This window comes from Scyliorhinus canicula, chromosome 6, assembly GCF_902713615.1.
Source record: "Scyliorhinus canicula chromosome 6, sScyCan1.1, whole genome shotgun sequence".
Classification (NCBI taxonomy): domain Eukaryota; kingdom Metazoa; phylum Chordata; class Chondrichthyes; order Carcharhiniformes; family Scyliorhinidae; genus Scyliorhinus; species Scyliorhinus canicula.
In genome coordinates this window covers 87205665-87231461 of record NC_052151.1, presented here as the reverse complement: position 1 = coordinate 87231461, position 25797 = coordinate 87205665, and the positions used below count along the sequence as shown (strand labels likewise).

Below are 25797 nucleotides of genomic sequence, written 5' to 3'. Positions count from 1 at the left end.
TGTTGCTGCGATTTTTGTTTATTTTTCAGTGCCGACCGAACTACCTCTCAGAGGCGTTTTTCAAGGAGGTTGAAAAGATGATTACCTCGTTTATATGTTGGGAGGGGGGGGGGGGGGGGAGGTGGCTAGATTAGGAGGGTGCTGTTGCAGAGAGGACGGCAGTCAGGGGGGTTGGGTCTTCCAAATTAATTATATTATTATGGGCAGCGAATGCAGAGAAGGTGAGGAACTGGGTTGGGCGGGGGGGGGGAAATGACTTCCAGTGTGTGAGAATGGAGGAGATTCTGTGTAGGGGATTGGGGCTGAGGGCGTTGGCAATAGCGCCACTCCCAATGACCCCGGGGAAATACTCGGGGAGTCTGGGAGCAGTAGCAATGTTGAGAATCTGGAGGGAGTTGCGCCAGCATTTTAGGCTGGGGGCAGGGTCAAGGAAAATGCCGATTAGGGGGAATCACAGATTTGAGCCAGGAGAGTGGGATGGGAGTTTTCGGAGATGGGAGGTGAAGGGAGTCAGGGCATTAAAGGATTTGTTTCTGGAGGGCCAGTTTGCAGGGCTGAAGAAGCTGGAGGCAAAACATGGGTTGGGGCAGGGGGAAATGTTTAGGTGTATGCAAGTCTGAGATTTTGCTACGAAGGAGACATTCCGGTGGTGCCGGCCTCCACACTGTTGGAGGAGGTGCTGATGACAAGTGGGTGGTGTCGGCGATTTATGGGGCGATATCATTGTAAATATCCTTGTGTATAAATAGAGTTATAATTTCCCGGGTGTTATAGTTTCCAACAGAAACGTGCCTATGAATTTGACCTTTCACCAGAATACCTTGTGTGTGGAAATTCGTTTCTCATAAGACCGAAAGCTAACTAATCTACAGTTTTCAGTTTTAATTAAAGGACTGAATGATAAATTTCTTCTTAATCTGAGCAGAGTACATTCTGCAAACTTCCCTTTAATTTCTGTTCTCTCAAGATCATTGCAGACAAGATGAGGTTTCTTATTACTGCAATCTGTCAAACAAAATCATAACCTCACTGAAAAAAATCTTATTTTTTGTAATGTGGTTAACATTGTATCCACAGGAAATGTTGTTTTGCATAGGATCAAAGATGTAGAATATTGAGGATAAGTGAATCCATTCCCTACTAACTTTTAGCCAGTGGACTAGAAGAGATCTTTTTTTAATGTGGATTATGCAGTAATGGTGGGCTACAAAGCTGACGACCCAAACCATTTGGTTAAACCACTTCATTATTCCTCATCTATTGAGGATGAAAGATTATTCAAAATTTGATGAAAGCAAAAGGAAAAATTGCATATCTGGTAAAGAATAGTTTTGAGAATCTCCATCTCAAATCTCATACAATTCATCAGGCTGGTATTTGTTTTATCATCAGAGTTTTTATCAAATACTGGTTTCTGTGGTTCAGTTGGCTTGGAAGCATTCCAGAATAGCATCTAAACCAGCTGCTGTGATTTATGGATATAGCTCAATTATGTTATCCTTTTCAATTTTAATTGTCTGTTTTCTGTATTGGGGGGAAGCACCAAAGGCACAGTGCAACTGGCGAGTAGAAGTTCCACAAGAATAAACTCCTTAATTCAAAATAACTTCTTTCAGTTTATTTGCTCTCACTTTTTAAAAAAAAATCATTATAAATTGGAGCATGAATGTAGGCAGCACGGTAGCACAGTGGGTAGCACTACTGCATCACAGCTCCAGGGTCCCAGGTTCGATTCCCGGCTTCGGTCACTGTCTGTGCGGAGTCTGCACGTTCTCTCCGTGTCTGCGTGGGTTTCCTCCGGCTGCTCCGGTTTCCTTCCACAAGTTCCGAAAGATGTGCTGTTAGGTGAATTGGACATTTGTGAATTCACCCTCAGTGTACCCGAACAGGCGTCGGAATGTGGCGACTAGGGGCTTTTCACAATAACTTCATTGCAGTGTTAATGTAAGCCTACTTGTGACAATAAAGATTATTATCATTACTGTCGTTTTTTTTTCAATTATAATTTGTTTTGCACAAAAATTAGCATTTTAATTTTCAGAGTGGATTGTAGCAACAGTCTGTGACCTTTTCCACACCTGCTCTGCACCTTCACAGACACGTGGAGCATTTTACTGCAACAGGTGTCTATGAGGTTGCCTGCATGTTTGGCATCTAGAGCCAGGTTATTCTCTGGTTTTGTCTCTTAAGCTTTGCTTGTAACATGGATTTAAGTGCCAGCCTTGACTGACAACATTAAAATTCTAAATTTAGTGCAGCTGTAACCTGTTAGGAAAATAATCATTCATTTATTTTGTGATTGGTATGGGTGTCAAGCGATACGAGCAAAGTTGGGTTTGAACTACGTATGCAGTGTTGCTGTGCGAGGTGCATTCAAATTACACTCAGCGCAATAGTCTTTGGGGAGATTTTCTCCTCCCAGGCACAATGGTTAGTCTGTGTCCAGTGATTGCAGGAACTCAGGCTGCTTCAAATGTGGCATTAAAGGAACCTGCCTGTCTGCCATTCCATGACTTCAACATTTACTGCATTCAAGTAATCCATTGAGCTGGAGACGGACTGAGGGAAATCTCACCAAGTATCTTCTCTTTTACTCTTTCCACAAATATTCAGTGGATTTCAGTATCTTGACTGCTTGGACCCCAGATTTTATGTCCAATTTCAGCACAAATGCTGTGGACAAAATGGCTCCTTTATAAGTTATCAATAATGTGGATATTTTGCGGGGTTTGACGATGTCTATTTATTTAATTTGAAAACATTTCTCATTATTTTAGATTCTTTCTTTCACTGTATTTCACATTATTTCCAGTGCAGGAAAGTGTGCAGGGATCCTGGACCAGTTCTCTCGAGCTTATGGTCCTTTCTTTCTAGCTACAGGGGAGTATGTGGAAGCAAAGTGGGTTGACCTAATCTCAGGTTTGCTCCCTCTGCATTGTAAAATGCCTGGACTTTTGTAATTTTCCGATTGTTCAGCTGAAATAATGTGCAATGTTTGAAAGGATAGTGCATTACCAATGTTATCTAATTTAAAAACATTTGGAATTTTATTTGCTGTTCGTTTTATTGTCTGTTCCAACTGGAAGAAATTAAGTACACTCCTGGTAATCAACAACACTGGGCTCGACTTTTATCATTATGTAATGAGGTTTCATTAATTTGAATAGTTTATGAAGGCAATAAACTGAATGAGGCTGATAGTTCGCAGACAGAATGCACTGTGCTAAACCAAAGGAATTTCAGGGAAAAGAAAATGTGTTGCTGTTCACCAATGTTATCCAACAATGGATGCGAAGACTGCAAAAATTATACAGTGTAGACTTGACTCTGCAATCTTGGATTTATTGCAGCATAAACTCTGGGTATGTTTACAGTGTCTTTTTGTGAAGATATTCATCTCCTTGTACCGTTGCTATAATTGAATGTCTATAGGCAGTTTTCTTTCTTCGTTGACTTTGACCTTTAATTTTGGCAGTGTAAATATTTAATTTCATCTTGAGACAACTGAATATATAGCTTTTTATATTTCTTGGTAACAAGAAACCACTGAAAATTAAATGGTTAGACTTGTGGGGTTAACTAAATATAACAAGCTATTTTAGGTGCGAAAATTGATGGGGCCTACAATAATCATGGAAAGTTCAAAAAACCATATTGTCTCCACCTGTTTATTTATAACTGGCAATGAAGTATTTTCCATGGCAAATTTTAATTTACTGTTTCCCACCCACCCAGTGCCCTTTTCCCTTAAAAAATTTTTTTTTTAAAAATTCACAAATGATATGATACAATTTTTCAAGTCTCGAACATGAATTTTAATGAGGAGGGGGTGAATTCTCTTTACTTACATACATAGATACATAGAAGATAGGAGCAGAAGGAGGCCTTTTGGCCCTTCGAGTCTGCTCCTCCATTCATCACGATCATGGCTGATCATACTCAATAGCCTAATCCTGCTTTCTCCCCATAGCCTTTAATCCCATTCTCCCCAAGTGCCAAATCCAGCCGCCTCTTGAATATATTCAAAGTTTCAGCTTCAACTACTTCCTATGGTAATGAATTCCACAGGCTCACCACTCTTTGGGTGAAGAAATGTCTCCTTATCTCTGTCCGAAATGGTTTACCCTGAATCCTCAAGACTGTGACCTCCTGGTTCTGGACGCACCATCATTGGTAACATCTTCCCTGTCTAGTCCTGTTAGAATTTTATAAGTTTCTATGAGATCCCCCCTCATTCTTCGGAACTCCAGTGAGAACAATCCCAACCTAGTCAATCTCTCCTCATATTACAGTCCCGCCATCCCTGGAATCAGTCTGGTATACCTTATAAGACATGGGAGCAGAATTAGGTCACTCGGCCCATAGAGTCTGCTCCGCCATTCAAACATGGCTGATATTTTCTCATCCCCATTCTCCTGCCTTCTCCCCATAACCCCTGATCCCCTTATTAATCAAGAACCTATCTATCTTTGTCTTAAAGGCACTCAGTGAATTGGCCCCCACAGCCTTCTGCGGCAAAGAGTTCCACAGATTCACCACTCTCTGGCTGAAGTAATTCCTCCTCATCTCTGTTTTAAAGGATCTGTTTTAAAGTCTGACATTGTGTCCTCTGGTTCTAGTTTTTCCGACAAGTGGAAACATTCTCTCCACGTCCACTCTATCCAGGCCTCGCATTATCTTGTAAGTTTCAATAAGACCCCCTCTCACCCTTCTAAACTCCAATGAGTACAGACCCAGAGTCCTCAAACATTCCTCATACGACAAGTTCTTCATTCCAGAGATCATTCTTGTGAACCTTCGCTGCACTCCCTCGAGAGCAAGAACATCCTTCCTCAAGAGAAGAAGACCAAAACTGCACACAATACTCCAAGTGTGGCCTAACCAAGGCCCTGTACAATTGGTGCAACATATCCCTGCTTCTATACTCGAAACCTCTTGCAATGAAGGCCAACATACCATTAACCTTCTTTACCACCTGCTGCACCTGCATGCTTACCTTCAGCGAATGGTGCACAAGGATATATCCAGGTGCTGCTGCACACTCCCCTATCCCAATTACCAATCATTCAGGTAGTAATCTGCCTTCCTGTTTTTGCTTCTAAAATGAATAACCTCACTTACCCAAATTAGACTGCATCTGCCATTGATTTGCCCACTCACCCAACCTGTCCAGATCTTGCTGTAGGATCCCTGAATCCTCATCACAATTCACACTCATGTGTTTCCACTTATTTCCTTTTGCACAAATCGGTTACTGTTCTAACATTACAACAGTGACTAGCCCCCGAGATGTACTTGTTGCTCGTTATGCTTTCCTTAATTTGCTCTGTTTTAATTATCTTTGCTCAAGAGTCGCCAGGTATCTTTCTGATACCACCACAAGATTCAAAATCGAATACTGATCAATGACTCGAAACACCAGTTAGTAAGTTTGAAATCAATGCACATTTATTTACACACACAGTCAATTATTACTCATGCACAAACTCTACTCACTAAACTACAACTACTACTAAAAGCCTATACTTAGCTTCGGGCGCCTACTCAGTCAGAAGAACAATGGCCGTTGTCCGGTTCTGATACTGCTGGCTTCGAACTGGTATAGAATAGTAGCTAGGAGCGTCTATCTTGTTGCGTGCGTTGACCTTAGACTTACTTGGCTGGTGCTTGGCGGGCCTCTCGTCGCTGAGAGCTAAAGGCCAAGGTGAAGAAGAGGAGTTCAAGAGTTCTAGGAGAGCGCTCTGACCTTGGGGACTCTGTTTTATACCCCAAAGGGTTTTGCGCCTTTCTGGGCAGTTCCTGAACTTGGTCCCAATTAATTGGACCATGTCCCAATCATTTGTATCGATTCTCTCCAATAAAGGGGTCGTTCCTCGATCGCTGGGCGGGCCCTAGGTAACCGTTGGCCTGCTTTTGTTTTAGTCTCCACTGGTGCCGCCGGGGAGTCTGCTCTGGTACCGATTGTTTAAATGTTTCTCTTTTGTCCCTCAGCTCATTACTATGCTAATGGCTTGTCGTATCAGCTCTGTCTGGGAGCTGCAAACTCCAATCCACAGGCAAACCTTGCACCTGCTTGTTTTCCTAGTACTGTCCAATTTTCCCTGTACTCTTTGCGAATCCCCATTTTGGAATGGGGACATGGCCACCCCAGGTGGCTACATACTTCAACAGTTACAAAGCCCTTCGGGACGTCCTGAGTTTGTGAAAAGTACTGAAGAACATTATCGTTTGCTGCATCCATCCATCCATCTGTTTCCTAAACTCTGCAATGTGTTCTCATCAAAAATGAGGCTACTTGTCCAGGCTCCATTGGACTCTGAATTTCAGAATATTTTTTCAGGCCATAAAGTATGCACAAAATGATGAAGGAAGCCAAAATACTGGAGAAAAAAATAGTGAAATAAACAAATTATGCTTTCTATTGCTGTTGTAGGCTTACACTTTCAGGTAAATGTGATCAGAGAGCCTTTGGTTTTGCGAATATAGAAGATAAAATTCTTAATAAGCAATCACAAGTTTGGCCAGATTATCAGTGAGTACGGTGCAGTTGAGTGAGATATTTCTGATCTGTAAATTCTCAGGTTCGATCACTGTCTGGTTTTTATTTGCCTTGGTTTAAATGTTCTTATTTTATACTCTTGCGCCAGTTGACGAAGCATTTCATATAAATACTTGATCCTTTCCACATATACAGGCCAAGAAAAAGAGCATCTCATTAATGTGTGCCAGTGGTTATTAATAGACCAAGTTTTAATCATTTTGCCAGGTTTTGTTAAACTCTGCATCCTGATTGTGAATGCAACAATTGGGAAAAATCTTGATGAGCTTTATGCAGTGTTGTTAAAGTTACAATGTTTTATATAGAGATGGATAAATAACTCGTATGATTCTTGTGTTTAAAAAAAGTATTGATCTTTATAAATTTGTGAATGTTTCGAATCCTGGCCCTGGGTCACTGTCCGTGTGGAGTTTGCACATTCTCCCCGTGTCTGCGTGGGTTTCACCCCCACAACCCAAAGATGTGCAGGTTAGGTGAATTGGCCACGCTAAATTGCCCCTTAATTGGCAAAATTAATTGCGTACTCTAAATTAAAAAAAATAAAATAAAATAAATACATTTGTGAATGATGCCGGCATGAAATTACAGCACAGTTGATAAGTTATATTATTGTTGGACTAGTTAGTTAAATTTAGGAAGGCGTAACATTTTAATTTAGGTTGAAAGAATTACTTTAAACTCATCATTTTGTATTTGTGATCTTCCTCCTGTCTCTGGAATAAACAGATTTGTCTTAGAACTGCTCATCCTGATGTCACACTCCTATGTGAGTTTCTGCCTTGATTCAGTTGGTAGTACTCTCGCTTAATTCTGATTTGAAAGGTTGTTGGTACAAGTTCTACATCCAGAGACTTATGCACAGCCTCTAATCAGAAGAAAAATAAGAAAACCAACATGTTTTCTGTGTCCCGGTTTGAGGCTGCTGCAGATGGGGAAAGGAATATGCACAGGCCCCTGCCAGTGCTTAACTGCAGTAGAGTATTAAGGCACAAAATACCAAACACAAAGCCATCTCATACCAGACAGTGGCCATGCCAAACTAAAAAACTGGACAGTCCAGTATAAAAACAGATGGCACCCAGGCATTTGCAGATGCAGGTGTTCATGGAATCCATACCGTGCAGGAGGAGGCCCTCCGGCCCATCGAGTCTGCACCAACTCTCTGAAAGAGCATCCTGCCTAGGCCCAAACCCCCACCCTATTCCCGTAACCCCACCGAATCTGCACATCTTTGAACTGTGGGAGAAACTGGAGCACCTGGAGGAAACCCACACAGACACGGAGAGAATGTGCAAACTCCACAGTCACCCAAGGCCGGAGTTGAACCTAGGTCCCTGACGCTGTGAGACAGCAGTGCTAACCACTGTGCCACATGTCGATCTTGCTGTTTGCTATTGGGATCAACTGGCATAGAGATTCACCTAGAGCAGCCAATCCAAGTCAAGACTTTACGGCGTTGATATAAAAATGATCATGAACAGATTCAAAGTAGGTAATTTCACAGGTAAATTAAATGGTTTTATTATGAAGGTGCATTTTCAATTATGTTAAAAATCTGACAAACCAAGGGGAAAAGAGCTTGGTAGCATGAATTTTTCCTGAGGAATGATCAGATTTGAATTGAAAATTCTTCTACTTGTGTTCTTATTGAACCTAGAATGGGCAGGCTATACCAACAAGAACATTAACACATTTAAATGTGTCATTGTGTAAACACAGAACTTAATATTTGTCCTTTCACTGACTCGTTTACATTTAAAACAAGGAGGTGTCATTGAGAAAGCCAGTGGGTATACAGGCAGGAGAGCCATTAAAAGCATCACAGATTTTCCAGAACAGTTCTTCATAACATTTAAAGGTCCTTTTTATATTTTTATTTTCTTTTACTGCTGGCCCTTACATGATTTATTTTCTTGCCCCCACTCCCTTCATTGACCAGAGTTGGCCAGCAACTGTCCTCAAAACCAACATATTTTGGAGGAAGAGGGTGAGCTGTGTTTATATACGTGACAGAACCTTTAAGATGTTCCATGCACTCCTCGTGGCATCCTCACTCGTGGCATCCTCACACCCTTAAGTGAGATGTAACCTTAGTCGTCTTGACAGATTGGATTGAATTTGTTTATTGTCACGTGTACCGCGATACAGTGAAAAGTATTGTTCCATCCCATCACCAGGCCCTTGATGTTATCACTGTCCTGTGTTAATTCCTGATTAGCCAGATGGTTGCTCAAAGGCACCTATTCATAGCAGAGCATGCTTTCCTTGGTACAGGCATCCCAGGAGAATTGTGAGCCAATATTGCTTGATTCCTGTGTGTACTGGCAAGGGAGAAAGACTATGATGCAGCAACTCAATGTCAATTATAGAATTTACAGTGCGGAAAGAGGCTATTTGACCCATCGAGACTGCACCGGCCTTGGAAAGCGAACCCTACTTAAACCCACACCTCCACCCTATCCCCGTAACCCAACCTAACCTTTTGGACACTAAGGGGCAATTTAGCATGGCCAATCCACCTAACCTGCATATCTTTGGACCGTGGGAGGAAACCCGAGCACCCGGAGAAAACCCACACAGAATTGCCAAAAAGTGCACACTCCATACTGTCACACAGGCCGGGTCCCTGGAACTGTGAGGCAGCAGCGCTAACTAGTGTACCACCATGCTGTCCCACATGTTGGGGCCCTTACTATTTGTGTTAGACATTAACAGTTTGGAGGTGAAGGAGCACGATTGGGAAATTTGCAGATGACACAAAGATTCGCCAAGTGTGGAATTTAACACAGAGAAGTGTTAGGTCATGCATTTAGGGAGATCAAACAGTTATGGGGAGTACACAATGGGAATATACTAAGAGGGGTAGATGAAATGAGAGATCTTGGTGTACAAGAACACAGGTCCCTGAAGGCAGCAATGCAGTAGGGTGGTTAAGAAAGCATATGGAATGCTCTCCTTCTTCATTGGAAGGGGTATAGAATATAAAAATAAAGAAATCTTCCTGGAATTGTATAAATCCCTGGTGAGGTCACAACTGGAATATTGTGTGCAGTTCTGGTCCGCATTACAGGAAAGGCAAATTGCTCAGGGGAAGGTACAGAGCTAGAAATGTGTAGCTATGAGGAGAGATTGGATAGGTTGGGGTTATTTTCCTTGGAACAAAGAAGGCTGAGGGGTGACTTAATTGAGGTGTACAAAATTATGAGGGCAAGAGATAGGGTGGACAGGATAAAATTGTTTATCTTGGTGAAGAATTCTAGAACCATGGGACATAGATTCAAGATGAGGGGACATGAGGAAAAGCTTTTTTTACACAGAGCGTAGTTGGAGTCTGGATTTCGCTGCCCATATTGGTGGTGGAGGCAGGGACCCGAAACTTTTTTAACAAGTACCTGGACCTGCACCTTAAGTGCTCTAAATTAGAGGCTGTGGACCGGGTGCAGGAAGGTGGGATTGAAAAGGGAACCTGGGTGTCCTCAGCTGGCTGGATAAGATGGGCCGAATGGCCTTCTTCGTGTTGTAACTTTTCTATGATTCTATTTCGGTCTCAGCCAATACAATTCACTCCACGTGGTGTCAAGAACTGGCTGAAGGCACTGGATACTGCAATAGCTATGGGCCCTGACAATATTCCGGCAATAGTACTGAAGACTTGTGCTCCAGGACTTGCAGCACCCCTAGCCAAGCTGGCATCTCCCTGGAAATGTGAAAAACTGCCCAGGTGTGCGCTGTGCACAATAAACAGGACAAACCCAACCCAGTCAATTACTGTCAGATCAGTCTACTCTCCATCATTAGCAAAGTGATGGAAGTAGTTATCTACAGTGCTAGCAAGTGGCACTTATTCTGCATTAACCTGCTCACCGACACTCAGTTTGCATTCCGTCAGGGTCACTCAGTGTCTGACCTCATTAGAGCCTTGGTTCAAACAATGGCAGCAGCCTTAAAAATAACCATTTGGTTTTGATGTCATCAGGGAGTGGTAGAGTTGACTACCGTAGTTTCCGGACTATAAGCCGCGACTTATTTCACACGTTTCGAACCTCGCGGCTTATACAACGACGCGGCTTATTTATGGATTTTTCCCGCTTTCTTTTCACTAAACCAATGAAATTGCGTAACGGGTCAAGGTAAAACAATGTAACTTTTTAGTTTACTGTTTAGATTAAATCGAGCGCGCTCAAACATCCCATCATTCTGATTACGGTAGTCATTTTGTCACCCTCATCATGGCAAAGACACGGAGAAATGCATATGATGCAGCTTTCAAGTTGAAGGCGATCGATCTGGCTGTTGGGAAAGGAAATAGAGCTGCTGCACTAGAGCTTGGTCTTAATGAGTCGATGATAAGACGTTGGAAACAGCAGCGTGAGGAATTGACTCAGTGCAAAAAGACAACTAAAGCTTTCAGAGGGAAGAAAAGCAGATGGCCCGAACTAGAAAATGAGCTCGAAGACTGGGTCAACATGCAGAGAGCAGACGGCCGAGGTGTTTCAACTGTACAGATCCGACTGAAAGCCAAAACAATCGCCACCGCAATGAAGTTTGAGAATTTTAGAGGTGGACCATCGTGGTGTCTCAGATTTATGAGACGTAAAGGCCTGTCCATCAGGGTACGGACGAGTTTGTGTCAGCAGCTCCCTCCCGACTACGAGGAAAAAATTTCAAACTTCCGCAAATTCACTGATGCAAAGATAGCAGAGCATTCCATTGGCCCGCACAATATCATAAATATGGATGAGGTTCCTCTGACATTTGACCTGCCTCTCACTCGGACTGTCAACAGGAAAGGTGAATCATCCGTCATGCTGAAAACAACTGGGCATGAAAAAACGCACTTCACCTGTGTTCTGAGTTGCACGGCATCGGGAGAAAAGCTTCCACCGATGGTGATTTTTAAACGCACGACGATACCAAAAGAAAAATTCCCTACAGGAATTGTTGTGAAAGTCAACAAGAAAGGATGGATGACGGAAAGCCTAATGCATGAATGGCATACGGAGTGCTACGGCAAGCGACCGGGAGGATTCTTTCACAGGAACAAGGCATTGCTCGTTTTGGACAGCATGAGGGCCCACATAACAGATTCTGTGAAAGAAGCCATCAAGAGGACAAACTCAATTCCAGCTGTGATTCCTGGGGGCACAACAAAGTATTTACAGCCACTCGACATCAGTTTAAATCGTGCATTTAAGGTGGCGCTTCGTGTTCAGTGGGAGGCTTGGATGACAAGTGGGGAGAAATCCTTCACTAAAACGGGCCGCATGCGAAGAGCAACTTATGGTCAAGTCTGCCAGTGGGTCCTGACAGTGTGGAGCATTGTTAAAAAATCCACTATCATCAACGGGTTTCGAAAAGCTGGATTGCTGCGTGTTGAAGAGGGCAGCATGAACTCAGCGGGAAATTTGCCTCCGGATGAAAGTGATGAGAGCGACAATGAAAACAATCCAACATCGGATGAAGCAATTCTGAGGCTATTCAACTCTGACACCGAAGGAGATGACTTCAGTGGTTTCAGTGCACAAGAGGAGGATAGTGACTCTGATCACCTGGGTTGGTGATATCTTGATTACGATCAGTAATAAAATACTTCTTTTTACACATGATTTATTTATTTTTAATGTTTCAAACTGATGATTCTATGTTAATATTAAGAGCTTAATCGGATTGATTTCGCTCCACAGTGACCAATGACTTTCTTGGTAGGCTATTCTTTACCGCTAATTTTTTATTTTTGTTACAAGCCGTATTTCGTTAAAGCCTGTGTAAAGCTCATTTGTTTCAATGTACCGGTAAGCACCTGCGGCTTATATACGTGTGCGGCTTATTTATGTTCGAAATTTAAAAAAATTTCAAAATCAGTGGGTGCGGCTTATAGTCAGGTGCGCTTTATAGTCCGGAAATTACGGTATTCATCACTTGGCAAAAAAAGAGCAATTTTCAGCTGAATCCCTTCGTAGACATGCAACTAGCTACCCCCACATGCAACCACTTTTTAAATTCTGCAACAAAATATTATACCACGCCTTGTTGGAGCCAAAAGATCAAGTCCATAATCAAACCAACATTTTAAAATCTTATTTATCAACAGTGGGCTATATTGAAAATAAAAAATTACCAGTATGTTTCAACTGATCTTCCAAATGTATATCAATCACATCAATAGCAATTAACAATCTCCAATGAGGATTTGTTTGTATGTGGTGAATAGTGGAGGTTCATTCAGCAGTGTTCAGATTTTGAGGGGATCTCAAGTGCAACACCAAGCAGCTGGTCAAATTTTGGTTAGCAAGACAAAACTGAGGGTTTGTGTAGCATAAAATATCCCTGTGTAATAAGCCTGTTGAGCAATAATGGTGGTTCTGAGCCAATCCTTCCAACTCTCAACTCTTTCACTTAATCATTGCAGGAACAGTAACCAATTCAACAACAACAGTTTTCAGTAGCTTTATTGGAACAAAACATCTCCGATTGCTTCACAATTGGGTTCAGACCCAAATAGTACTGGGTACATATTGATGAGGTCACAGAAGCTGTTGGAGAGAGAGGGCAGAATTTAAGGCTTCCCAAAGGCAGTTTGGTGTCATAAAATCAAACATGAGGGTGCAGGATGGGAACTTTCTCCAAGGACTGCCATCCTTCCCAGATGCTAAATGCCAGCCACCAGCTCTGACATTCAGTCAGCGATGGATGAGGGCCACAAGATGCAGCAAACCGCCAGATAAATCCTGGTAGATTTGCAACAGTCATGGGGTCCCTCCTGCTTGAGCAGCCCATTTCAATGGAGAGACACACGACAAGAGCTCCCCACACGTGAAGAACCAAGCCTGTCCTTTGAACGAAATGGTGTGGCTCTCCCTGACTGGCCTGGCCAATACCGCCTCACCCACCTTTTTCCTCAATGGTTCAAGAATGGCCTCCAGCCTCGGCCTACTAAAGTCCCAACACTAGGCAACAGCTCTCAGAGGTGAGAAATGCCAGGTGGTGAGGCCGAGGATCCCTATGCCAACCAGGTAAGTTCCTGAATGAGCTTAAATTGTGTCGGGGAGAGCTCAGAATGGTTGCAGTGGAGTTGCCACTAGCTCTCCAATCATTGGATGGGCCATCACTCAGGCATTAAATTACACCCAAAGGAGTGTAAGGAGGAATTGTGAGTCAGAGAGATTATGCAGCAAAACTGCTGAAGGCTCTTGGACTTAGGGTACAGTGGCCCAGAGTGCAGGGAAACCAAGGGCATGGGTAGGAACATAGGGCTAACTGAGGTAACATAATAAGACCATTGAGGAGTTGACGTTGAAGCAGGAGGATTTCAAAATCATTGCACTTGCATCAGTAAAGATGGGGGAGGTACGTGAGCGGAATTTGACTGCATGATAGAATATGGATGGCAGAGTTCCGGATAAATTATGGTACTGTTGCTTCACAATGCCAGGGACCAGGTTTGATTCCCGGCTTGGGTCACTGACTGTGTGGAGTCTGCACGTTCTCCTGTGTCTGCGTGGGTTTCATCCGGGTGTCCCGGTTTCCTCCCACAAGTCTCTAAAGATGTGCTTGTTCGGTGAATTGGACATTCTGAATTCTCCCTCCCTGTACCTGAAAAGGCACCGGTATGTGGCGACTAGGGGATTTTCACAGTAACTTCATTGCAGTGTTAATTTAAGCGTACTTGTGACACTTATAAAAATTATTATTATGAGAGGTTCAGTGAAGTGGAATATGGGACACTACAAAATAGAGCATTAGAAAAATTGAGACAGTTGGCCACAAAGGTGAGGATGATTGTTTTGATCACAATATGGGGTAGGGTAGGGTCTTTAGTGGTGATGTGTTTGAGCCACAAATAGTGAGGCTATTGTCATGGACTGTCTCTAAAAGTTGAAACCTTACCCATTGTCGAGCAGAAACCCAGATCTCCGCATCTTGTTGAGCTTATACAAAATCGAAAAGGGGTATTTCTCCAAGTAAAGATTTGGGAATGTTGAAGAATTGCACGTTATTTTGAGTGAATTTGCAGTTTAACAAAAAAAGCCACAGGCATTAAAGATGTGTATTAAAGCCAAATGAGCCAGCTTCTGGGATGTTGCAGGTCAAACCAAGAATCAATGATCTCATCTGGTGTTGCCTTTAATCCCACACCACAAGGGGGCGGGGATGCCAGGAGGTAGCCGGTTTTCTTACTGATTAATCAGTGACTGAGAGAGGAGTCAGAAGAGCAGCCCTTCCACTGACTGGGCGACAGAGAAACTGGATGTAGCAACACATGGGAAATCAATCAGTCATCAAGCTGGGTCTCTGGAGGGTGCCTGGCTGAGAGGGGGGAAACATATTCATATTAAACTCAAAGCTATACATCACAGGAAGGCTGTCTGTCGAGCTGAACAATGGGAATCATGTGGCGAAATTTAATTATTTTTGTTCTTGAGTAGGGTGTGGTAGTTAGTTGAATCAAGATCTGTGACGTTGTGCTTTTATTTGTCTGTAACATAAAAGAGCATCATTCAAACCATGTCTCACTCGGTGTTTTCTTTCAAAGATTAGAAAAACACGCGCAGAAAAAGCCAGGACTGCAAAATTGGATAACGCCTGAAAAAAATATGCAGGGATTGTAAAACAGAATTAACCCCATTGCTTCAGAAGCAGACAATGTGGAACTGCCTGCTCATTTTATTGATTTCTGAATCCGGGCAAAACAAAGCTCATTGCTGAGTGGATGAATGCCTGAGCTGGGGGCATAAAATCTTGAGGTTCGCACAAGTTAAAGCTAGCCTGTGTCTCCTGATATAAAAGAAGATGCATTTGACTGGAGGATCTATTAGAGGGCATTTTAAGAATGCGTCTGTCCTGGAAAAGACACAAAATGGGTCGACATGACAGAAAACACACTTCCAATGTTCACCCCCTCACCCTTGTTTGTTTCCCATCACCTCCCCACTTCACTCATTTTCCAGCAATCTCTATCAATAATGAAGTGTAGATTTGCTTCACCTCATCATCTGGAACATGTCTTGTTACATATTCATGCTGTAATGGAGGAGGCAGTGCTCACCAGTGTTGGTGCAGCTTTGATTGAAGCCAAAGCAGAAAATGTTGGACAATCTCAGCAAGTCTGACAGCAGGTCTGGAGAGAGAAGAAAGCTAACATTTCGAGTCTGGCTGACCCTTCATCATTGAGGATGTGGCCAGTGGTAGAGCTGAAACAGGCGTGCGACAAAACATAAGGGCACTATCCATTTTACACGTAAATCTGAGAGATTTTGTCGAAAGCCTTCTGAAAGTCCAAAAAACCACATCCACTGCCTCCCCCTGGTCAACTCTAGAGCAGTCCAGGCGGCAGAAATGAAGCTTAAGCATCCCAATGATTTACCCAAAATCATTTTATGTGGCAGCATGGTTCTCACTACGCACATGCATGGAGTGTTCCTTGGAGTCATGAGCCAGGTGATCAGTAGCCACGCTCTGGTCTCTCATGGTGTGACAAATGCTGGTGGTGTAGTGGACTGGCACAGAACAAAGGTTTCATGACTGCTACAAGGATAGGTGGCATTAGCCTGTATGATGCAGAGTAAGGTTCCACACCAGCTAAATATTGAGAGAGTGAAACGATTTGTGTTTGTGACAGATCTCTAAATTCAGATGTGGTGCCTGCAAAGCAGTGTTTTTAGCTCATTGCACCCTGCAGAAGCCTGCCATCCTGGTGAAGTCATGCACACCCTCCACCTGCTTCTCTCTGAAAAGACAGAATGCAGTGTATTCGTCTTTTGTACATGGTAGCAGTCATCTCCCTCAAACAACAGTGGATGGTGAACTGTGTGATGTTTGAGCTATGTCCATGGCTCATTTCAGTGCCTTTTGTGTGGTCTCTGCAGCTCTAGCCACTACAACTGAAAGTTGTTTTTGTTTATGGCCCAGACAGCATCGCCAGGTTCTCCTTTGTTATACTCGTCGTTGTAGACGCAAAGAGAAAGAACCAGGGATGGGATACTTGGTGTTCGTATAAATCAAGGGGCTTGTTTACAAGATGCTGCTCAAACAATGGTGAAGTCCGCAAAAGCCTGCAAAACGCTCCAATTATATCATTGTGTAACACATGACATTAACCAGCCAATGGTGTTACTCTGATGCATAACACTAACCAAAGTGTAATTTGGCGTTGTCTACACCAGAAGTGTACACCTGCAACACAGATGCCAGTGTTGACCCAAAACAGCACTCGTAGCCCGAAAACTGAATTTTAATGCCACAATTTGATCCATTTTGATCACAAAGAATTCCTAATATTACAAACTCTGGTTACATTGTTATGTAATTAGATACTGGATAATATTGGCACACTGCTGAAAGTATGAGTCTGAGACCGCCTATGCGATGGATCACCTGAGGGAATATCAAAAGCGACCTGAATTTAGAACAATCATCTTATATGCAGCTCCTGTCTTCCTTCCAGTTTCATTCTTAGTGACCCTACCTTGTAATGGAGCAAGTTCTCCCAAGCTAATGTATCTATCAGCAGTAATATCTATCAGCTGCTCTCTGCTTTGTCCTCCAGCAGTGTAATTTGTTGGTTAATGAAAAGTATTGAAACTTGTTTGAGCTGAATGATCCGATTATCATCTGCTTCAAATAACAATGTAGAAAAAAAAAAGTTGTCTTCCATGTCGAGATATGAAGTTCCTGCTTTCTGAGCAAAGATTTTCTCAGCATGCTGACTTCACAACATATTCGTGTGTGTATTGTAGGACTGTGAAGCAGTTTTAACAGCAAAACAGATTAGTAAAAATGAAAAAACTGGATGATGATACAATCTACCTTTACTCTCCCCTTAGCGTAACAATAAGACACAGGTTTTAGTGTTAATGCATATTAAAAAGTACATCTTAATCTACAATGGTTTCATTCACACAATGTCACTTTTAAGCACACAAGATGACTGGGCAAATCCACTCTCCACTCCAATCAAGTGAATGTTTGTGGAATGTTCACAGTAACTTCGTTGCAATGTTGATGTAAGCTTACTTGTGACAATATGTTGGCACTTGAATTTATGAACACGAAAGGACCCGATATTGGCAAAATTGCACCATGTCATCCTACTTGGGGGACTGCAGCGGGAACCTCCAGAAGAACTGTGAGCATTCACAACCAAGCAACAGGAGCTTAGTGTGGAGGTTTACCTTCTCCTGTAGGGAGCTAGTGTCGTAGTCCAGAGACAACGCGAGAAAAAAACATTTTGCAGGACTGGCACAGTGGACATGTGAGCATTTCTAAAATGAAGATGCTTGCTAGGAGCTACACGTGGTGGCCAGGGCTCAATGGCAATATTGAGAGGGTGGTGCAGCAGTGTACGCGGTGCCAAGAACGTGAAAAGCTCCTGCCATCAGCCTCGCTCCACCCATGGGGGTGGCCCTTGTGTGTGTTTGCACAAAGACTTCGCCCGGCCTTTCCTGGGGTCAATGTTTCTACTGTTGATCAATGCCCACTCAAAGTGGATAGATGTATACTGGCTTTCTACCACTTTGTGAGCCACCATAGAGAAGCTTTGCCAATTCAGCATTCCGGTAATCCTGAGGTGCTTGTCACTGATAACAGCACTCCCTTCACAAGAGAGAGCTTTCTGCCGTTTATGCAGACGAATGGGGTGAGGCAGATTCGAACTGTCCAATATCACTCTTCTTCAAACGGTCTGGCTGAGCGGGTAGTGCAAACCTTTAGTGTACGAAAAAACAAACCACAGGGTCAGTTGAAACAAAACTGGCACGTTTTTAATTTAATTATCAGACCACGCCACATGTTACGACCGGGATAGCCACCGGCAGAGCTACTGACAGACTGATGACTCTGAACCCGTTTAAGTTTGATGTTCCCCAACCTTGGTGGGAAAGTGAAGCAGAAGCAAGACCTCCAGAAGGGTATCATGACCTGCTGAAGCAGGACAGAGCGTTCAAGCTAAGGGACACAGTATATGTCTGAATCTTTGGGGATGGTGTCTGCTGGATACCTGGGACCATAGTGGATAAGACAGGGTCACCCTTCTATACAGTCAAAACCAGAGAACGGACTATACTCAAGAATGTGGAGCATCTCAAAGGCAGGGAACCCATACCAGAAGTTGCCCCATCAGACAAATTAGTCCCTCATCCCTCTTGCCTGCCATGGGCCAGGGAGCACGACTCTCCAAGAACCAGGTTTGCATGAGAGTGAAGACACTGCATCAGATATGGATATGGAATCCTTAATACTGCTGGAGGACAGTATGGTCAGAGATGGACTCCTCCAACAGTTGGCATGAAAACAACTTTCCCTTAAGCACTATATAGCCTTTGACCCAGCCTCGCAGCTGTTGGAAGCACAATCGTGGACAAAGGCAATCTCCGCTGTATCCAGCAACAGAAGGTCCTTTGGACTTTGGATGGGAGGGATGTAGTAACCCTCATGAGACCCACAGGGATGGGCAAATTGCAAGCTTCCCGCTGAGGCTGATCAGCTTGAGCTCATAGAATCAACCCTTAAAATCCATCCCGGACTGGGACCAACATGATCGGTAGTCCTAGTTGGGACCCATGTGCTGCACACTCCATTTTCTTTTGGTTATAAATAAACCTGCATTTGAATCACCTTCTGGGATCTCCTGAGCTTTTATATTCCTGCTCAAATCTTCGAAACCAACTGTTTCTCACAGAGCTGTGCGAGCTGCCTTACTTCGCTCTACATACCTTCAAATGCTCTGGATTCTAGTTAAAACTAAGAACAAAGGAAGTTGGCTTTGCTAAGCAGCACCCCTGCTATTACTATTTATTCTTCACACTGTAGCCCTGCCTTGTGCATAATAGAAACACAGTTGGGACTTAACCAACCCCAGGCGTACAAACACCTTGTTTAGCACTGATCTAACTATAAGTTTTATCCTTCCAGGCACAGAAACAACACACCCTAAAACTATACCTTATTTCTAATGTTTACTGAAATAAATAAAATCCATTAAAACTACCTTTGTTTTCCTAACAACGTAAATATTATTTTAAGAGCTTTTCAACTGCTTCCCTCCGTCTGGCAACACCATCTAAGGCTGACCAAACTGTTCATCACTGAGGTTTCCTTCCATCATGTTTGTAATATTACCAAACTCGTGGTTCCCTGCCTCAGTGCTTATCTGCTGCTGAAAACTCGTCTCCATGCTTCTTGCCTCAATACTTAGCTATTCCCAGTTCTCTCTTGATTTCCCTCAAGCTTCCACCCAACCTAAAGTTGAACTCACCATAGCTCTTCTGCCTATATCCTAACTTGCACCCAAGTCCCATCCATCTGTCACACTGATTTATATTGTTTCCCAGTTTGTTAGCACCTTGATTAAAATATTGTCAATCTGTTTTTCAAACCCCCCTCAATATCATGTTTTCCCCTATCTTTGTAACTTCCTTTAGCGGTTCTACAAACCTTCCCATCTCTCCTCCAATTCTACCACTCCTGTGTTCCGATTTATACGCTCCATTGATGCCAATGCTAGTCAGCTGCCAAGCTCAAACTCTAGAATCACCCCCCCCCCCCCCCCCCCCCCCCCCCCCCCCCCCCCTCCCCCCCCCCCCCCCCCCCCCCCCCCCCCCCCCCCCCCCCCCCCCCCCCCCCCCCCCCCCCCCCCCCCCCCCCCCCCACCCCCCCCCCCCCCCCCCCCAAATCCCTCTGCCATGTATCCCTATCTCTACTCTTTTATGATTCCCTTAAAAGCTGTTGGGTTGGCCAAACTTTGGTCATCTGTCATAATATCTCCATATCAGGATCATTGTCACTTTTCTTTGATAATGCTACTGTGAAGCACCCAGGGATGTTTTACTATTACACCGTCATTTTGTGAACCTTTGTTGCACACATTTTCTTCGGTAAAGAGGCTCTCATTTTACATTTTGCTTTGGTGTTGTCTACTTACCTTACAGTAGCCAACTGTTAGACTGCAACCTTTCCTTGAAATAAAAGTTAAATATACAGTTACATTCCTAACAGCTTACTTTCCACCACCAACTACCTTTGTGATTAATGTACAGAAACTCTTGATCCCACTGAATCCCAATATTTACTAACCTGGTAAATAGTCTGAATTTCCATTCTCTATACCAAAGTGGATAATTTCACATTTAACCTCTTTATACCTCATCTGCCATCTTCTAGCCTGATCCGGTTTATCTATATCCCTTTGTAGCTTCCTGTCTTTCTTACAGCTTACTGTCCCAGCTGGCTGTATGTTGTGAGCAACTTGGAGACATTCCACTCCGTCCCCTTACCTAATTCATAAATATGGATTGTAATTTGCTTGAGACCCCAAGCACTACTGCCTGCGGGCGTTTAGCTCAGCTGCGTCCGATGATGCAACGTGAGGCCAGCAGCGAGGGTTCAATTCTGTACCGGCTGAAGTAAATCATGAAGGCCTCAACTTTTCAGCCTGCCCATTGCCTGAGTGTGGTGATCCTGAGGTTAAATCACCACCAGTTATCTCTCCCTCAAAGAAAAAAGCTCTCTGGGAAACTACGGTGGACTTTAGCTCCACTAGTTTACCCCACCAGTTAAGGCTCCAAATGCAAAGATGGCCGTTTTATCTTTACTCTGGAATTTTCTTGCCATTAATGAAGTGGCTCAATCCATAATCTAATCTTGAGTACAATCACCTCTGTGTGGTACCTTATTGACTGCCTTCTGGAAAAAACAAACTGAAATACGTACATTTCCGTTCCAAACAGAATGCTACATTCTAAAAATGCTAATAGATTTGTCAAACATATTATGCCTTCATACAACGAGAAATCCATAAAATGAAGTCAACAGTCCTTTGGCTGATGCATCAAATTGGGACGATATTCCTTCCAAAGGTGGGAAATCCGGTATGATTTTCCAAGTCCCCTTGATCTTAATAATAAGTGCTGCTATTTTCCTTACTGCTTTGGATAGGAAGGGATTTAAGGAAATTATTCATAATACAAATTCTCTGGCAATAAGCTAGGCTTTTTTGGATTTGCCCAAGAACCAAAAATGGTTTAATCTTTTCTACTGAAGTAAATAGGTCTCATTTATATTCTTGACATGAAACAGCAGGTTTATTTTCCATATTAAAAGTAATGGTTGTATTTCTCTTTGTATTTCTGGCTTTAATTGACGGATTGAATATAAAAAGCTTGAACTGCAACCACAAGTTATGGCTTTTTTGTTTGTTTATAGTGATATTCTGTTAACCTTCTTTCCATCAAATGATTTCCAATATGTTTTTCCCAGAATATTTGGCTGATCTCAATTAGGCTCACATTTGCAAGAAAATGTAAAAATACTAAACAAAACCATGTAGTAAACTATCACTTGTGTGTGTGTGTGTGTGTTGTGTGTTGTATGTCAGCTAAGGACACTTATACTGCATTGTGAGATATGCCCACAATTTAATAAGGAAAGAACAGGGTTTCAAGTGAACGCTCCACGGTTGAATTAGCCAACGTACCATGGTAAGCTCACATGAATATATTAGTTTGGCATGGTTTTGCACCTTTGGGAAATATCAGCATTCCCAGACGAGGAGGTGAGGAATTAAACATTATTTTGATTAAAATAATTAGAATGACGAAATAATGATTCCTCTCTGTAAACCAACCATCACCATGTGCTCACTGTCCTACGTAATTTCCTGATTAAACAATGCCTCAAATTCTCATCGTTGTTCTCAAATCCCCCCCACCATGGCCTTGCTCCTCCCTATCACTGTAATTCCTCGGACCCTAACCTTCGGAAATATTTGCGCTTGCCTAACCCTGGGTCTTGGCATGCCCATTGTATTGCGCCATCATTAATGGTAGTTCCTTCAGGAGCCAAACGGTAACTCGAGAATTCTGTCCTAAATCTCTCTAGCTCTCTAATCTGTGGAGAAACAGAGCTGATTGTCTCAGGTTGATGATCTTTCATGAGAACCCAGTGTTTGGTTGGTGGCATCTCTTTAAGCACAGCACGTTCCACAGAGGATTTCTGACATGTGGGAGCCGGGCATGCAGTAGTGTGCCTCTTCAGCCAGTCTGATTGAAAATGATTCGAAGACGGGAAGCATAAATAGATTTAACAATGTGCAGAAAGCAAACTAAAGAATGAAAATAAATATGGGATTGAGAGAGGATGCGATAAATATGTATTAAATCTCCAACACCAATTAAGTTTTGAAGAAGTGAGGCACCAGACTTATAAAATTTAATTTTCAGGGTAGAGAGATTGTTGCTAATTAAGACTTATCACACTGTTATGCTGTGTTTGGGGGTAACTAATAAGTACAGCAACTTTATACCCTTGCATGAAATTCAAGATAGAGTCTATCTGGAAGGGTTGTTTATCATGCTACACATGGAGCATAAAAAGGTAACTCGGCCTCACCTTCCCCATTTAACATTCGTTTGCAGATATTAGGCGCTGTTAGTCTATAATATCACTGAGTGCCGATAACCTCACCATTATTCTCAGCACAAAATCTGGACCATTCCTTCCACATTTGATAACATTTTATTCATTTTTTTGCATGAATTATGTACTTCTGTTTAATCTGCCCATCCTACTAAATTGATGGAAAACTTTTTTTGGCTTGCATTTAGGTGTGCATTTAGATAATGCATTTAATCAATCAAAGCCATGAATATTGCAATAACTGTTTCTTCGTCGTCTTTTTCCAATGTATTCCCTTGAAGCATCTGTGGACAGTGGGTAATTTAAGTTATAGTGATGATGAAATTTATTGGGAAAAGAACATAAACATACCATTTACGACTATTGAAATTAACACATTATCATTTACTACAATTGAAATGAACTATAATTGAACTGAATGTAATTGGTCAGTTTTTTAATTTTGGTTTCAAGATTGGACTTTGGTTGGAGAAAGATTTAGACACCGTTTTAATTTGTCATTTTTAAGATGTTTAAAATATATGCAGCTGGTTTTATCTCCAGTAAGAGTTATTGTACAAGGGGGATGGATCAGATGATGTACTATGTCGTTCACCCATTTTAAGTCCCATCTGTTTCCATTCTGTCTAAATTGACTATTACTGTCCATGTGACTAAAATAAAATATATGTGCCACTCTTATATCTGACTTATGGTTTTATGACCTAAACATTATGGGGTAGCATAGTGGTAATGACTATGGCTTCACAGCGCCAGGGTCCCAGGTTCGATTCCCAGCTGGGTCACTGTCTGTGCAGAGTCTGCACATTCTCCCTGTGTCTGTGTGGGCTTCCTACGGGTGCTCTGGTTTCCTCCCACAAGTCCCGAAAGACATGCTGTTATGTAATTTGGACATTCTGAATTCTCCCTCTGTGTACCCGAACAGGCGCCGCAATGAGGCGACTCGGGGCTTTTCACGGTAACGTCATTGCAGTGTTAATGTAAGCCTACTTGTTGCAATAAAGATCATTATTATTATATAGAATTTGGTGACTTTGCTATCATATCCACAGAATAATATAAAGTGGCTTTAAAACAGAAGTTCAACTTGTCACAGCCTCTGGTCTAAAATGTGTATTCTTGTAGTCAAGCATCTGTACTGTGATTGTTTTGTTTAAAACCCAAGTTGTAACCATAAAAGTTTAAGGAGGAGTTTTTTTTTCTGAAGGGAGGCCACATTTGAGCTTTGGCCAGACCTTGGCATAACTGAAAAATAAATATCAGATGTTGATCCTGTCTTTCTCTGTTGCACTCAAACAATCCCAGGACATAAACGATTAAAACAAAAATTGAATTTAAAGTTGCTATTCATTTTCTATTCAGTACAGATTCCTCAATTTGATGAATTGGTAGTTCACTGCTTATTGGTCAGTTTTCTTTTCTCATTGCGTTGTGAAATTTTTGCAGCGCTTCAAATTGTTTCAGACTATTTAATATCTGTGAATGTTGTATTCTCTTTCAAGGACAGTTCGACTTGCGTCTTATTTGTTTTTGAATAGTGAGCGTTGTTAGATCGAAAATAATTTGTTTCAGTAATACAAAATGCCCACTTCCTTTTATGTTGTTTACCTACCCCCAACAAGCGAAAGAAGAAAATCCTGCTGGGAAATTGATTACGGATGCACAGTTATTCCATGCCTTGACTGGTAAAATGAATGCTCGTCCATGAAGGGGAAATTATCTAAATGGAACAAAAATGGGACTTAAAATGGGGGTGAACGATATAGTACATCATCTGATCCATGAATGCCACCCCCCTTGGACAATAACTCTTACTGGAGATAAAACCAGCTGCATATATTTTAAACATCTTAAAAATGACAAATTAAAACGGTGTCTAAATCTTTCTCCAACCAAAGTCCAGTCTTGAAGCAAAGTTCGTATTGCTGTAAGAAGGTTACAAAAAAAAGGTAAAGTCATCATAGTTCCAGGTGACCATCGGCTGCTTTCCCCTTTGAGGGGGGAGAGCTGCCGTGTGGTGATTTAGCCTGAGGGTCACCACACCTCGGGTGGCGGGAAAGGTTGATGACCTTTCATCAGGTTCATGACTAAAGGTTCATGAATAACCTCAGCTGGGAATTGAACCCGTCCTGCTGGCCTCGTTCTGCATCACAAGCCAGCTGCCTAGCCAATTGAGCTAAAGTGGACTCTAAAGCAGCATCATTTCAGTTACATCTGAGTGGGTAGTGACAGTTCAGCTGCAAAGCATGAAAAAGGTGATTTATTTCCCTAATTATTCTTTCACCTTCACAGTCGTACTATTATAGCCAATGCTCATGGAAACTCTGCACTGGCTTCCAAAAGGGCCTTACGAAGGGTTTAGCAGGCAAAATATTCCAAATGGCATGAAATGCTTTGCTGACAGTTTATGTCATTTGGAAGCAAAAGGAAGTTGGCGGGAAAGGAATGGTATAAATGAAATAGTCAATTTGAGGCCATGTAGGTGAAAGATGAACCTAGCTTGTAGTAAAACTGCATTTTAGTCTTGCAGCTGCCATGACCAAAGTGGAGATAGAAGCATCAAAAACCCATTATCCAAATTAGTCAAGTGCCAACCAAGAAAATTTAACCCACTTTCCTGAATGTAATACAGAAAAAATTGATTTATTTTCATTGCAACATGTTTGTGGTGATATTATTCTTGTTCCTTTTGCAATCTATAGTATATGGTTTGTATGTCCCAATTATTGTAAATAGGTTTCTACTTGCTGTCATAGGCCCATTTCATAATCGCATCTCGCTAGCCTTAAACGACTTTTGGTTTTCCTTTTCTGGGCATGATTTAACCA

At 42.4% G+C, this 25797-nt stretch overlaps 1 protein-coding gene across 2 annotated transcripts in view; it reads left to right on the top strand.

Moving 5' to 3' along the window:
* nt5dc1 (5'-nucleotidase domain containing 1) overlaps positions 1-25797 on the top strand; it is a 641953-nt gene that overhangs the window by 331429 nt on the left and 284727 nt on the right. The gene's annotated exons all lie outside the window — the stretch shown is intronic.